Source organism: Cervus elaphus, chromosome 17 (genome assembly GCF_910594005.1).
Source record: "Cervus elaphus chromosome 17, mCerEla1.1, whole genome shotgun sequence".
In the NCBI taxonomy this organism is placed as follows: domain Eukaryota; kingdom Metazoa; phylum Chordata; class Mammalia; order Artiodactyla; family Cervidae; genus Cervus; species Cervus elaphus.
Genome location: NC_057831.1, coordinates 8,404,771 through 8,421,138, shown reverse-complemented (window position 1 = coordinate 8,421,138; position 16,368 = coordinate 8,404,771).

Sequence of the window (16,368 nt, the reverse complement as noted above, 5' to 3'; positions counted from 1 at the left end):
GATCCCCTAGAGTAGGAAATGGCAACCTGCTCCAGTATTCTTGCCTAGAAAATTCCATGGACAGAGGCGCCTGGCAGGCTATAGTCCAGGGGGTGGGAAAGAGTTGAAAATGACTATGAGTGTGCACGCACACACACACAATTAGCTACTTTCAGTTTAACTCTGGCTGATGAATGAGATACCCTTTATTAGGGACAGTTTGCTAAATAGGAATTCCAGTTGTCATGTTGAGTATTGTTTGATTACTCAGTGATAACTCCTACACCCCCTCCTTCTTCCCCCTAATAGGGATCTTTGTTCATATAATTTAACCTCTTTAATACAGCCATGCTGCTGCTGCTGCTGCATCGCTTCAGTCGTGTCTAATTCTGTGCGACCCCATAGACTGCAGCCCACCAGGCTCCCCCATCCCTGGGATTCTCCAGGTAAGAACACTGGAGTGGGTTGCCATTTCCTTCTCCTAATACAGCCATATGCGTTTCTAATCCAACTGTGATAATCTCATTCTTCTCGGCTGTTCATATTTTAGTAATAGGTATGATGCTTTTCTGGTTAGTGCAAGGAGTGAAATCTTCTGGGGAACTTTGGGAAAATTTTTGTCACAATTAAAAAGAGACACACAAAAACGTTATTTTCACTTGATGTTCTTTTGTCTGATTATGATATAAGGTAGTTAGCCTAAGGACAAGCCCATATCCTGAAGAATGCATTGTGGAATGAAAGAAAGATCCTTAGTCCTTCATGATGTTAGTGAGGCATTGAATTAAGCAATCCTGAAGCTGCCTCACCTGAGAAGGTCTTATGTAAAATAATAAATTTCATAAGCCTTCAGCTAGTTAGGCCAGGATTTTCTGTTTCTTGTAGGTGAAATCTTCCTATTGAATATACTGGGGGGAATCTTCATTAGTGAGTGATTTACGGTTAGAGGGTTTGTCAGATTAAGTAGAAAGGTCTTTATCTCAGCCTGTCTTAGAAAACAGATTATCCTAGAAAGGAGAGAGAGAACTGAATGATGGGAGAAAGATAAAAGAGAGTCAATAAGGTATAAATAAAAGTATATATGAAAATGTGGCAGTAGCCTAGACCAGGAGTCAGAACATACTCTGACAAATTCATTCAGATTAAAAATTTTAGATACAAATATTCCCTCTAAGATTGCTCAGCTAGTTCAAGTGGATTGTGCTCCTGATAAGTTTTGAGTACTTCCATGTTTCTTAAATTGCTGATCCTAAATTATTAATGTTATGTTAATTCAACCAAGTTCTCTTATCTAGCCATCACTAGTGACAGGTTTTTATTGAACTTAACGTCACTAAAATTTAAACATTAATTAAAGATTTTTATGAAATAAGTTTCTTTTATGAAACGGATTTGTTTAAAATCTCAATATTTCATCAGGTTTGCATATCAAATAGTCTTGAGCCCAGACTGCATACTTATTATTAGAAATGTTTGATATGGTTGGTTCAAATTTAGGGCCAAAGAGTTCTTTATCTGATCAATTTCGTATTCCTTCAGAGGCAGGTATGCGTGTACACACACATATATAAACTCTATTGATAGATAGATAGATAGATAGAGCTATATGTCTCTTCTTAGCTCAGCTTCTCTGTGCTATATTCTATTCTGCTTATGAAAAAAGATGTAGTACGCCATCACATCATTTGATAAAAACTTCATATCCCAAGTGAGAAATTATATGGGAGGAGGAGAAATGTATTCTAGGATAAGTTAAATAAATAACAGGTAACTTCACTAAAGTCACATGTGCTGGAAAATATATATAGGTATATTTAGGATCTTGGGGGAATTAGTGAGGGGAGGGGCTAAGTATTGGCTCAGCAGTAGCCTAGAACAAGACTGCAGACTGTGGCCGGTGGGCCAGACCCAGCCTGCTGCCTGTTTATGTGGTACATAAACTAAAAAAGGGTTTAACATTTTTAAATATTTGGAAAAATTAAAAGGTTATTTTGTGACATAAGAAAATCATATGAAATTAAAATTCCAGTTTCTGTAAATAATTTTATTGGTATAGAACCAGGCCCATTTGTTTACATATTGTTTACAGCTACTCTCCAACTAGGAAGGCAGAGTTGAACAAGTGCAACACAGATGCAATGCTTCAGAGATTAAGATATTTACTATTTGGCTGTTTACAAAAGTCTGCCGATCTCTAGCCTCAACCAGTGCATCTCAGCCTTTAATGTGCATTGAATCACTTGGGGATCCTGTGTAAATATAGAGATTCTGATTCACAAGGTGTGGGGATCCTGAGTGTCCACATATCTGATGTGCCAAGAATCATACTTGAAGTTACAAAGACCTGGTGCAGAATCAGCAAATTTGTTCTTTAAAGGGCCAGATAATAACTATTTCAGGATCTGTAGGCTTTCCTTTTTTCTTTGTTTACAACTACTAAATCTTCAGGGGAAAGTACACATAGACTACATGCAAAAGAACAGGAGTGACTATGTTCCAATAAATGATTACTTACAAAAGCAAGCTTTGGATTGTACTTGGACAACAAGCTCATTTTGCCAATTACTGGCCTAGAGTGTTAATATCTGGTGTCCATTAAGAAATAGGCATTGCCCTACTCTTAACTTGCTTCCTAGTTCCATTACACACACCAGTAATAATGCTGATGAAGATAACAGTTAACTTTTATTGGGTGATTATTATATGCCAGACTCTATATTAAGGACTCTGAACTTTCTCTTATTTAATCCTCACAACAAATCCTAGGAAGCAGAGACTCATTATTTTGGCTTACAAATGAAGAAACTGAGCTTCAGAAAAAAAAGTGATTTGCTCAAAGCTGCCACAGCAAACTAATAGTGGGCCTGGGATAAAACATAACCCATGATTATTACATGGCTGTTGGATTATTGGATTACTGAATGGACCATGTATGCTCATAGAAGTTCTGCAAGCCAACAAACTGGACTGTCAGTACACTGGCATCTTTCTTTGGGGATCTTGTGCTCATAGACCTGAATAATAAAAGATTAGACGTCTCCTTCGAGTCGACAGTCAATGTAGGTGTCAGAAACCTGGATGTTTGGCTCAGGGAGGGCAGAGCTTTCTGTTTTATGACAGACGTAGCACCTTCACTGCACAGTCTTGAAGTTACGGCTCAGAGAGGCCTCAGAAACCACACTTCCATAGTCTTGGATTTTTGATGCTCTACAAATTAAATTAATTTACTTTATAATAATGTGTTATTTTAGGTACCACATAGCATGGCCTTCTGTCATCTTTGTGTACTTTGGAATTTTCAATTATACAGTGAATGTTCTTTCTAATGACTGTGACTTAAATTACAGTTCACTTTCCAAATTCCTCTAGACTTTTTTCCTTTTTCTTAGCTACAGTTTCTAAAGTAGAGAAGTACACCTTGATTCTGGTCTAGAATTTAAGATGAGTTTTATCTGTCTGTATAATGTTATACTCATTTGAAAAGACCCTGATGCTGAGACAGATTGAAGGTGGGAGCAGAAGGGAATGACAGAGGATGAGATGGTTGGATGGCATCACTGACTCAATGGACATGAGTTTGAGTAAGTTCTGGGAGTTGGTGATGGACAGGGAAGCCTGGCGTGCTGTGGTCCATGGGGTCACAAAGAGTCGGACACAACTGAGCGACTGAACTGAACTGAATACCGTTATTTCTGTGTAAATTAGTATTTTAGGCATAGGGTGCATATCAGCATAACACTATAGTAGATTAATAGACCACTGAGAGCAAATGTATTGTAAATAAAAATGCTTTGAGGAAAATTTTCTGGAGTCTCAGACACAATATTTTTACATTACAGATAACATGTAAAGATGAATAATTGTGTCATTTTTGTGAATCATCTATTGAAAAACTTTATATCACTGCCATGATGATTAGTAATTATTTGTACTTTATGAGCAGTTAATGTGGGTTACAGGGCAAGGAGGAATGTAGCTAAGTTTTCAAAATCCTAAGAATCTATCATCTTAAATTTTTATGTGGGGAAGGGAAGGAAATATGGCACTAAACTATGAAATCACACAGAATCATAGATTCTTAGAGCTAGAACTTTTGATGATCTAATATAGCCATCTACATACCCTTACTTTTCTATGTAAGTCCAAACTGATTAAGTGAAATTCTTAAAGGCATTTGTTTCTCCAACACAAATATTTTGGACTTTCTTCCCTGAATCTGGGAATATGTGTTATTTTCCTAGATCTGTCGTAACAAACTACCACAAACTGGGTGGCTTAAAACAGCAGATACTTATTGTCTCACAGTTCTGGAGGCTAGAAATCTGAGATCAGAGTGTTGGCTAGCTGAAGGCCCTTAGGAGGAATCCTTCCCTGTCTTTCCTAGCTTCTGGTGAAGGCCAGCAATCCTTGTCATTCTTTGCCTATTGATATATCACCCCAGTCTCTGCTTCCACCTTCACTTGGTGTGTTCTTTTTCTTTTCTTTAAAAAAATGTGTTTATTTATTTGGCTTAGTTGTAGCACACGGGGTCTTCATTGTGGCATGCGTGATCTGTCATTGTGGCATGGGCTTAGTTGCCCTGTGGCATGTGTAAATTAATATTTTAGGTGTAGGGCACATATCAGCATAACACTATTTATATTAATATGTCACTAAGAGCAAATGTGTTGTAAATAAAAAATGCTTTGAGAAAACATTTTCTGGAATCTCAGACACAATATCCTCAGATTATAGATAACATGTAAAGATGAATAATTGTGTCATTTTTATGAATCATCTGTTGAAAAACTTTATATCACTGCCTTGATGATTAACAATAATTATCACTTTATGAGCAAGCAGTGTAAGTTACAGTGCTAGAAGTCCCCATATGTTATTTTCTCTGTCTCTTTGTCTTCACGTTGCTGCCTTCTTCTAAGAACACCAGTCATACTGGATTGGAGCGAATCATACTCCAGTATGACTTCATCTTAACTAATTATATTTACAATAACCCTATTTCCAAACAAAGCCACCTTTTGAGGTACTGGGTATTAAGACTTAAATATATCTTTTTGTGGGGGACACAGTTCAACCATTAATACAAAGATGCAAAGTTATTATTGTTCTTTCCCAGTCAGATCTTACAGTGTGGGGAAGAAGGTATATATAGATCAAGAGGATGCATGTTTTAATAGGGCGGTATGCACAAAATGCTATAAGATTACCACAGTGGGAGCAACTACCTTTTTCTAAGTGAAACGGTAGAGGAAGGCTTTCAAAGAGAGTTGCCATTTGAATCAGGCTTTGAGGGACAGCTAGGAATTCACTGACAAAAAGATGCCAGGTGGGAGGGACACATCAGGCAAATACATGGCTTTGAGTAAAGGCATGGAAATGAGAGTGAGTAAAGTGTGTGTTTGCTGTGGTTAGTACTAGCTACTCTTTATTGAGTAATTGTGTTGTTGAATATTAACAACAGTCCCTTAATACTCATTTTGCAGATGGGAAAACTGAAATTTAGAGAAAGTAAGCACTTAATTTTAGTTCACATGTCTAGAAGATGTCTACTGGGATTAGAACTGGGACAGTCTCATCACACAATCTGTTTTAGCCATTGTGGTAAAAATTAAAGTTCAATGTATTTAGGAGTGCATAAGTGATGGTTAAAGGTAAGGCTGAAGAAATAGGTTAAAGATAAATTGTGAAGAAATTGTTTCATCACTTGATTTATCTAACAGAAATTTACTTTATTTAATAGAGTTTGAACTTTAAGTACAGTAGGCGGTTGAACAATTACCAGAGCTTTAAGGAAGGTATAAATAGCCAGATTCCTGAAGGGTAGTGGGTGGTTGGGGGAGAGGAAGATTGGAGGGCCCAGAGGCTTGAGAGGAAGCTACAGTGGCCAGCCATGTTAGAAATAATGAAGACTGAAACTAGACAGAGATAATGGGGTGAGAGTAGGTGGTAACTGACAAGAGAGACTTGACAGTTAAGACCAGTCACATGTTAATGCTAAAATAAGGGTACTCAATTGCATCGCCTTTCTTGCTCCTTTGATTCTAGTGTTGGAAGTAGAAATGTTTCAACTCAACTGATTAAAGCAATAATTTCCACCCATAACCTAACATTGGAAAGAGTCTAGTATGTCTGAATGCTGTTTAATTATTAATGCTAAAGCTAATTAAACAGTTATAGAAGACATTTTTTTTTCAAATTCCAAAGACTGAGTTAATATATTTAAAAGCAAACTTCATAAAAGTGACAGAAAATATTTTGCCAGAAATGCCTTGATGCTATTTCATATATCTTTATTAAGTAATAACTCCTTTGAGTTGAATTCATCCGAGTGTTACTCTGGGTATAGCCACACTTTGATAGCTCAATTTATTCAACTAGAGCTATTATTTTTAAAGATCTGCTGTTTCTTAACAGTTTTAAAGCTGCCCAAACAATAACAACTATCCAACAGGATATTTTTGGATGTTTCAGAAGAAGAAATTTACAACAGGAAAATTTGTTAAAAGAAGCTGCATTTCCCTTACGTGAATTTCTTATATTTTGAGGAATTACTTGATGCAGGTGTCTGGCGCCACCACAAGCCACACCTGTGACTTGCCTCTCTTCAGTGATGTTTGGCCAGTCTGTGTGTCCTCAGCAGCCTTCTCCTAGCACTGCCCAGGGCCACGTGACACAGCTGCCATCAGTCAGACAAAAGCAAACATAAGCAATGTTTGTGAACCTTTTTTACGTTTTTAGTCCTTAACTTGAAAGTATAATACCATGTATTTGGGGGAAACTGAGACATAAGCTGACATACTCCTGTATACACTATGTCTCACTAAGTGAAAGCCTAATAAGTAATGAAAAGAATGCTAAAATTCCTATTTGAATTGGTTTTATATTACACAGTGGAAACTGAAGTTACCTGAAAATGATAGGCATTATTAATCTAGTATTTTCCCAGGTGCAAAACCAAACATGCATTGTGTGGAAAGTGTATGTCTTCTTGTGATGGAATCTCAGCTTGGTATCTTGCATCATTGCTAAGTAAAAAGAATTGTTGGAATGTTAATTTATAATGTTGAGACTAAATTAGAATTCAGTGTTGTTAAGATTTGAAAGAAAGAGCGATTAAGCGGCTTAAAGTTTTTGTATTTCATCACTTCTGAGAGACCATTCTTTTTATAAATTAGTGTTTGGTATAACATCATCCCAAAGGACAGGGAGATGGAGAACAGGAAGAATTCTTCTTTGTTTAGTGCAAAGGTACTCCCAAAGAAAAACATGAAAGATAAATAGTACTACAAAATGCTGATGGTGCAAACTCACTTGGCTAAGCAGTGCAAGCATGTTAATAATGTGATTTTTTGACTACTGTTAAAATATATAATACAACAGGAGGAAAAACCCCTGACCTTATTCTCAGTGTCCAAGCTATGGCTGCTAACGTGAAGAAAGGCTCTGCATCATATAATGTTCTGATGGACTCACTGTAACTTGGGTCTGTGGGGGTTTCTAGAACTAACATGTCTGCATCAGAATGTAAGATCGGCTAGGAGGAGCTTCTTCCTTTGCTTAACAAAGTTCCTAGAATCTGACAGGGAACCAGCCTGGAATCAGGTGGCTAAATGGGGCCTGTGATGGTTTTTTGATAGTAAAGAGTTTAATCATGCAGAGAATGATCATATGAAGGTGTAGTCCACATGAATATGCTGCTTACCCAGAGATTCCTAGCAGTTTAACAATGGGTCTAGATAGGGAGCTGGACCTAGAGTCCAGAACTAAAGGGAGAGGAGACATAGGGTAAAGCACTTTCAGAGACCATCACCGCTCAGATCCTGGAGAAAGTGACAGACAAGTGTGCTTCTGCTTGGCCCATTGAGAGATTCACTTGATTTGCTTTCAGTTTGGGCTAGATCCCCTCATACCTGGACACTCTTGGGTTTTAGTGATATAAAACAGAGCCTCAAATCATTTAGAATCAAGAGCATATGTGCAGGGAACACATTTGCGTTTCAGACCCCTGTGGTCAGCTGCCATTCACTCAGAATCCAGCCGTGGTACATGACACATGACCCTTACAGATGATTAAAAAGTGGTGGACACAGCTGGGTTCACACCAACTGGCTCATATTCTGTCCCAATGGATTCTTAAATGATTATACATTGATCAAGTTCATGAACATCACTGGTGCACAGAAAGCAGTAACATTTCTGGTATCTTGTATGCTCTAAGAAAAAGTCATTTGCCATTTATAATGTTTCAGAGTTAAAGTCATTGAAGTAATATTTAATTTGTTAAAAATTAAAGAAAATTAATAGTGTTATGGGGGCTTCTCAGGTAGCTCAGTGCTCAAGAATCTGCCTCCCAATGCAGGAGACAGAGGTTCGATCCCTGAGTTAGGAAAATCCCCTAGAGTAGGAAATGACAAGCCACTCCAGTATTCTTGCCTGTAAAATCTCATGGACAGAGGAGTCTGGCAGGCTACAGTCCATGGGGTCACAAAGAATTGGACATGACTTAGCGACTAAACAACAGCAGTAGTGTTATAGTATCTATGATTTCACAAAGATACTCAGTTTATTTTAAAAGAAATGAATTTAGAGACAATTTGTAAATAATGGCTATATGAATCAGAGGAGAGGTGAGGGTTCACTGATCTGGAGGTCTTGCCCTGCTTCACCTAGGAAGCTGTTCTTATGTGTTATGTGAAGAACAGATACCAGTGCTCTGCAGGGCTTGAGTCTGAATCTGCTGCCATAAACTCAGTTCTGAGCTTAGATCATTTGTTTAAAGCAGTTATCTCAAATAAGACAAAAAGACACTAGAACAGTTGGTTAAAGTTTCTGAAAACCACAGAACAAGACAATTCATTGAGCAGAATAAATAGTGGGGATTTGGAATGATCTTTCTGCATCTGTAACAATGGGTAGGGGGAAAGAGAATTACCAATTTTCCAGCTGTTCAGGATGAAACAACATTTTCTAGGATTCACATTTCATATCAGAGTTGTTTAACCGGCAAAGTGCTGAAGTGCTTAAATATGGAACCGTGAAGCTAAAGCTCAAGAAGACTGGTCAGAAACATTTCTGGAACGAGCCTTTGGCTGTAGTAGCTATTTCTGCTCTGTTGGTCAGTGATGAAATGTACCATAATCAGTGTGCTAAATTATCCAGAGGAAGGTTTACTTTGGTGGTTTTGAGGTATCTTCTTTCAGAATTTTGATGTGGCAGCATATCCCTTAACAGCTCATTTCCTGAGGGATACTGAGCAAGAGCCAAATCCAGGAAAAAAAGGAAAGTTTAAACTCTTTCACCTCCCTGTGAACCCTGTCCTTGTTTAAACATATAAGACACTCTCATAATCTGGTTTATACTGAACACTGCCGCAAAGGTGCTGAGTATTTTTTATGCAGAGATCCAGGGCCTACTTTTCAGCAGAAAAATAAGAGAAGATGCCTTGAGCAGCATTGTGCTTTCCTCAGATGTGAAGCTAAAGCCAAAATGAATAAAACAACCTTATTTTTTTCTATAAAAATTTAGTTGGAGAAAATTTAGTTTATGTGCAGACATATTTAGTATCTTTTTATTATCCATTAGGAATTTATAAGAGCTCATGTCTCAATCATTATATTATGGTGTATCTTCAGATCTCAGTTTGGTCTTTACTCCATCCAGGAAGCCCTTCCTGACCATAGCTGTCTCCAAATAATATTGGCCCTGGGAAGCTGTCTCCTCCTCTTCTCCTCAGGGCATTTTACATTTACTCCAATTTCTATTGATTTGATGGCAGTTATCCTGTGAACACACAGATCTGGACTTAGAGAGTTCACTTTAATGAAGATTTTTTTCACTGAATGTGTATTACAATACTACAAGATCCATAGTTGGTTGAATCCTTGGTTGATTGAATCTGGATGTGGAACCATGGATATGGATGGCTGATGATAAAAAGTAGTGGACACAGCTGGTTATAAATGAAGAAGTTATAAATGAATTTTTGACTGCTCAGGGGTTGGAGGGGTTTTGAAGGCCCAAACTCAGTGTTGTTCAAGGGTCAGCTGTATTGTCTTCTGACTTTTTCTGTCTTTCTTCGACAGAATCATGCCAAATGGCTAATAATGTAAATGCTATTTTTTTTTTTTTACGTACAGAGTTACTCATAAGATAAATGTATTCTGAGGAAGTCAAATTGCAGAATCAATAAATCCTCAAAACAGGGGAGGGACAGCAGGAGGGGACTGGAGATCATGGAGACTCACTAACTGTTTCTGAATAAAGTGTATGTATTTCTTTGAAAGACATTACTACAAGCTTTAAAATAAATAGAATTATTTATAGGTAAGTCTGATCTACTATGATTTGATTGGCCCGTATTCTTTAAATTTTATAGTACTGATTCCTGAAATTCTAAAACAATTGGTTAAAAAAGTATAAAGTATTTTAGAGAGATCTTTGGTCAAAGCTGAATTATATAACAGGTTTTATTTTCTTTGGTATTTTATGAAAAAGAGTCAAAGAATAGCTCTGACCAGTGGTTTACTGGTAAATGTTTACTAACCAGCTCTCAGGTTTGGGGGTGCTGGGGTGAGTCCTGATTCATAGAATTTGACAATTAACATGGTGTAAATACTCCCACGTGGACAATTTAAAACTACCAAGGGGCTCTCGATCGGCTCTAAAACCTCCTGCAAGTTTAATAATTGGCTTGTAAAGATAGGGTTGCCAGCTCTAGTATACTGGCTAAAGCTCAGAGCTTAAGAGGTTATCAAACTAGTTACCAAGTGTGAATATGGAGTCTTAACACTCTGCCTTATGACCCTCCAAGTACTTGTAGAGGAAGGGAAAACATAATAGGGATAAGAATGGGATAGTTTCACTTGTGCACAGAGAATGTCACCTGCCATGTCAGTAAACACAGGATGTTGGGGCTCTCTGGCCATCAACCACTGCCGCCGCCCTGACTGAAGAGATTCAAGATGGAAAACAAAAAACAAAAACAGATACTGGCCCCAGATAGTGAAGGTGCACATCAAAGGAAAGATTTCAGTGAACCCAGACTCTTCCATCTTCCCATATACAGGAAATTCATTGACTCGAGATGTCTGGTTTTCTTTAATTAACAGCAACCTTTTGATGTTCTGAGTTTTGGTTGCAAAAACTCCTATGTATCCTGGCTCCCTCCTTACCTCTTCAGAGCAGTCCTTTAGAGCTAAGAGGCTGACCCCTGGGCTTAAGTTTAGAAATTCCACTGAATAAAACATAATTCTCAGCCCTTGGGTTGTGCATTTTTTTCAGTTGATGCACTATATTTTCTGAATGTAGATTTTTATATCAAGTATGCCAAAAAGTATATTAACTCGAGTGAAGAGTTCCTTAAGACTTTGAAATAAATATTAAATGTGCCTTTAAAATATAAAGATTTTGGTATTACTTATAGCAAGTTATTGAAAGTATAATTTCAATAAATGGCCATGGATAAGCAATTTCCTGCTGGTCACTAAACTTCTTCCTTTATTACTTTTTAATTTCTATCCCTCTGTTGTTTCCTCTTTGGCATCCTTTTCTCTTGAATCAGTCTCTCTGCATCAATGCCAATTTACTTCACCAAAACAAATACCCTTATGAAAGCTCTTTGTCAGCTAGACATTTTATAGTGTGTAACTAAAATAGTTTTTTTTCCTCCTGCAACACCACTCTTTAAATGAAAAGAACATTATAGGGATATTGCCAATCCTGTGCCAGAGTTTTTAAAAATAACCTCTGAATAATCTCACCCTACCTAGATGTGTTAGTCATTTAAGGAAAAGAGATTTAAATATTTAATCTGCCAGAATTGAAAGTTGTTAGTAAAAGTGTTTTAACTTTATTCATTCCTCTCAGCAGCTCAGGTCTGAGACTTTGAAGGTCTATGTTGACTCAATTCACTGCCTCCTGAGATGTTTTTTTCAACTGGCACCTGATAAGGAGTACCTTCACGATAAATGTACTCTGACGTGGTCCTTCTTGTTGTTGTTCAGTCGCTCAGTCGTGTCCTACTCTTTGTGACCCCATGAACTGTAGCCCGCCAGGCTCCTGTGTCCATGGGATTCTCCAGGCAAGAATATACTGGAGTGGATTGCCATTTCCTTCTCCAGAGGATCTTCCCAACCCAGGGATCAAACCTGCACGGGCAGGTGGATTCTTTAACTACTGAGCCACCAGGGAAGCCCAGTGTAAAGCTACTACTGTTCAAAAACTGTAGCCAGAAGTCCACACAAGGCCAGCTCTGATCTGCAAGCATCTTTCTGAGCTTGGGAACTTGCTGGGAGCCCAGATTTCTAACCAAAGCCACTAATCAAAACTTATAACGCAGGACTTCCCTGGTGGTCCAGTGGTTACGAATCCACCTGCTGATGCAGGGGACATGGATTTGACCCCTGGTCCAGGAACTAGGATCCCACATGCTGTAGGGCAACTACTGAGCCTGCACACCCTAGAGCCCATGCTCTACAACAAGAGAAGCCCCTGTGATAAGCCTGTGCAGTGCAACCCTGTAGTGAAGACCCCATGCAGTCCCTCCCCCCCATAAAAAAACTTAGAATGCAACTGTGTCAGACACAGACAATTCCATCAAAAGTGAGATATGCTTATTAAATTCTCATCAAGCCTCTTGCAAACAATTTTATGAAATCTAGCTCTGACCCATAACCTGATTTCCTATAGGAAAAAAAAAAAAAACAATCCACAAGGTGTATGATTAATCTTTTTTTCTCTACCAGTGTAGGGGTAGGTAGAAAGGCGGACCTTTTCAACACCAAAGAACTCTCAAGTTACTGAAAGATGGGCAGTGTTTGATTAACAGACTGTTATGGTTGATCTTCAGAACTAGTTTCCAGCCCAGAGTAATTCCAAATCTTAAAAGTTCAGCAACTTAAAAAAAATTAATATCGTGGTTAAGTGGCTGATAGTGAGATCTGCTGCTGCTGCTGCTAAGTCGCTCAGTCGTGTCCGACTCTGTGCGACCCCAAAGACGGCAGCCCACCAGGCCACCCTGTCCCTGGGATTCTCCAGGCAAGAACACTGGAGTGGGTTGCCATTTCCTTCTCCAGTGCATGAAAGTGAAAAGTGAAAGTGAAGTGGCTCAGTCATGTCTGACTCTTACCAACCCCTTGGACTGCAGCCTACCAGGCTCTTCTGTCTATGGGATTTTCCAGGCAAGAGTACTGGAGTGGGGTGCATTGCTTTCTCCGGTTAGTGAGATCAGGCGGAGGCTTTCAGAAAGGGCTTTCTGTAGCACCGCCAGCGAGAGTGGGAACATTAAGAAAAAATCAAAACGAGATTGTCAGTGCATTGTCAGCTTGACATCAGTCAAGCCAAACCTTCTGATTTTTCCTGAATGCCCAAACGCTTCTACCCCACTGCTCTGAATGGCAGGTGTTCAAAGGCACTGAAGTCCCAGGCTGATGTTCACTGCCATCTTTCCACACCTGACCAGGGGACTGTGAGCATCCAGGGGCAAGGCTAGGGAACCACGTGGTACACATGCGCTCACACAGGTGCATTCATCCTTGGGGACAGGATGCTCTCACATCCCTGGGCCCAGCGGCTGTAGGAGTGCCCAGCACCTCACTACTGGAGCTTCAAGTGCAGAACTGGAAACCAAACAAAAATCCACAGAAACATTTCACTCTACACTGTTTTCAGATGTTCGGTGAACTATGAGCACTTGGGTAGAATTGAGATCAGATTTTCAACTAATCAACATGAACTGAGCTATGAATCAATTTCCAACTCAGAGCTGAGAAAGGATTTCTTCGGTCCTTGAAGAGATGCCAAATGTATGACTTTGAAGAAATGATTGTTTTTATTTTAAGCACACCACAGCACGTACTTAAGCAAATAAGAGTTCATTTGCCTCCTATTTGGGCTTCTCTGGTGGCTCAGAGGTTAAAGCGTCTGCCTGAAATGCGGGAGACCCAGGTTCAATCCCCGGGTCAGGAAGATCCCCTGGAGAAGGAAATGGCAACCCACTCCTGTATTCTTGCCTGGAGAATCCCATGGAGGGGGGAACCTGGTAGGTTACAGTCCATGGGGTCCCAAAGAGTTGGACACGACTGAGCTACTTCACTTTCACTTTTCACTTTTGCCTCCTACTTAACCAGGGACTGTGGAGCAGTAAGAAAGGGTGGAAGGAAGCCCCTCCTCCTGGCATTTCAAGGCTGTCCATCTTTTTTCCCTGAGAAGAGCCTGACTGAACCTAAAGCCATAAAGAACTACTTTGTAAGCTCTGAAACCAGGGCTGAACCAGTTCCAAAACATGCTCCGAAAACGTGGAGAGGAAGAAGCACTGATTCTGCATGTGGCCATGTAAGATCATTCACTTGGAGAAGTAAAATTCTGGGATGTTTATTCAACCCAACAGTCTCCTGATGTAAGGGACTATCTTCAGAAATACCTTTATTAACTGAAATTCATCCACAGTTGACAAGAAGGAGGAGGAGGAGGAATTCACCAGCCATTTGGCCATGGATTCCACTGGAAACCCATCTGAGTGACTGAGCTGTCTCAGATGCTTTTGAATTCCCAGCCACAGGGGTTGGAGGGCTGCTGCCATGACAGCTCAGCTGCAGGAATGCTATCAGAAACCACCTTCCACTCTGATGATTCTCACAAAACAAATGAGCCAGAGCCCAGTTATCTGCACACACACACACACACAGCTCAGCTGCAGGATTGCTATCAGAAACCAGTTATCTGCACACACACACACACACACACACACACACACACACACACACACACACACACACACACACACACACACACACACACACAGAGCTCAGCTGCAGGATTGCTATCAGAAACCACCTTCCACTCTGATGATTCTCACAAAACAAATGAGCCAGAGCCCAGTTATCTGCACACACACACACACACACAGCTCAGCTGCAGGATTGCTATCAGAAACCAGTTATCTGCACACACACACACACACACACACACACACACACACACACACACACACACACACACACACACACACACACACACACACACACAGAGCTCAGCTGCAGGATTGCTATCAGAAACCACCTTCCACTCTGATGATTCTCACAAAACAAATGAGCCAGAGCCCAGTTATCTACACACACACACACACACACACACACACACACACACACACAACTCAGCTGCAGTAATGCTGTCAGAAACTACCTTCCACTCTGACGATTCTCACAAAACAAATGAGCCAGAGCCCAGTTATCTGCACACACACACACACACACACACACACACACAACTCAGCTGCAGTAATGCTGTCAGAAACCACCTTCCACTCTGACGATTCTCACAAAACAAATGAGCCAGAGCCCAGTTATCCACACACACACACACACACACACACACACACGCACCTCTCTGGATCTATTATTTCCCAACTGCATCATTTTATTTTCTGATAATCCTCTATCAATTCCACTTCATGAAGTTCCTACACCTGTTTTTCCCTGGCACAACATGTAGGTGAACCCCTGAGCAGTTGCATGAATTCAGGATGGTGCTTTATAAACAGTTGCTAGGATCATAAGAAGAAAACTTACGAGTCCCAGCCAGTACTTTCATACTTACCCCTTCCATGTGTGTTTGCTCACTGCTTTTACGTGAACAGTGAGTAAGAAAGTCAAAATAAGCTGCTTCGATCAGTTTCCAGTCTGAGCATGTGGAAACTGCCAGAAAACCAAGGCTATGATGCTGGAATTTTGGAAACCAGTGTTTCTGTCTTTTCTCTTTGACAGTTACCTGTTTCTTACTCTAAAATATGAATCTAAAGGCATTAGGATGGATGCTATGCCTTCTTACTAACTATTCAATCTCCGAACACATAGCTCCCCATCTCACCCAAATCCCTGACAATCCACATTTTCTAGAAGCCAGTGACATGCCAGGAGCAAACCCAGATTCTGAGTCTTTATGTCTATGTCCAAGGACATACCCAGCTAACTCTGGGTCACAGTGGGAGCCAGCATGTTCGGTCCTTGAGTATTAAAAAAAAAAAAAAAAAAAGATATGGCCAAGAAATAGATTTACAGAAGGATACATAATGAAATAAACCTGAGTCGTCTTTTGTTTTCTTTTTTAAAGTTCTTATTATTTTTAACTTGCTAAATCTTCTCTCACCTATTCTTGTTTGCTCTGACACAGCAGAGGCAAAATAGTGATAATCTAGAATAGGGAAAGCTAGTTCTAAAACAATATTTTATCAGAGAAAACTTAGAAAAATGCCACTTTTCTTTAGAAAGTCTTCAAAAGGTAAAAACAAGTTGAACACACTGATTTTTAAAATTTTATTTTGTAAAGCACTAGAACTCTTCCTTCTCCAAGGAACTTAATACTGGCAGAAAGACTGCCTTTAAACAGCATGAA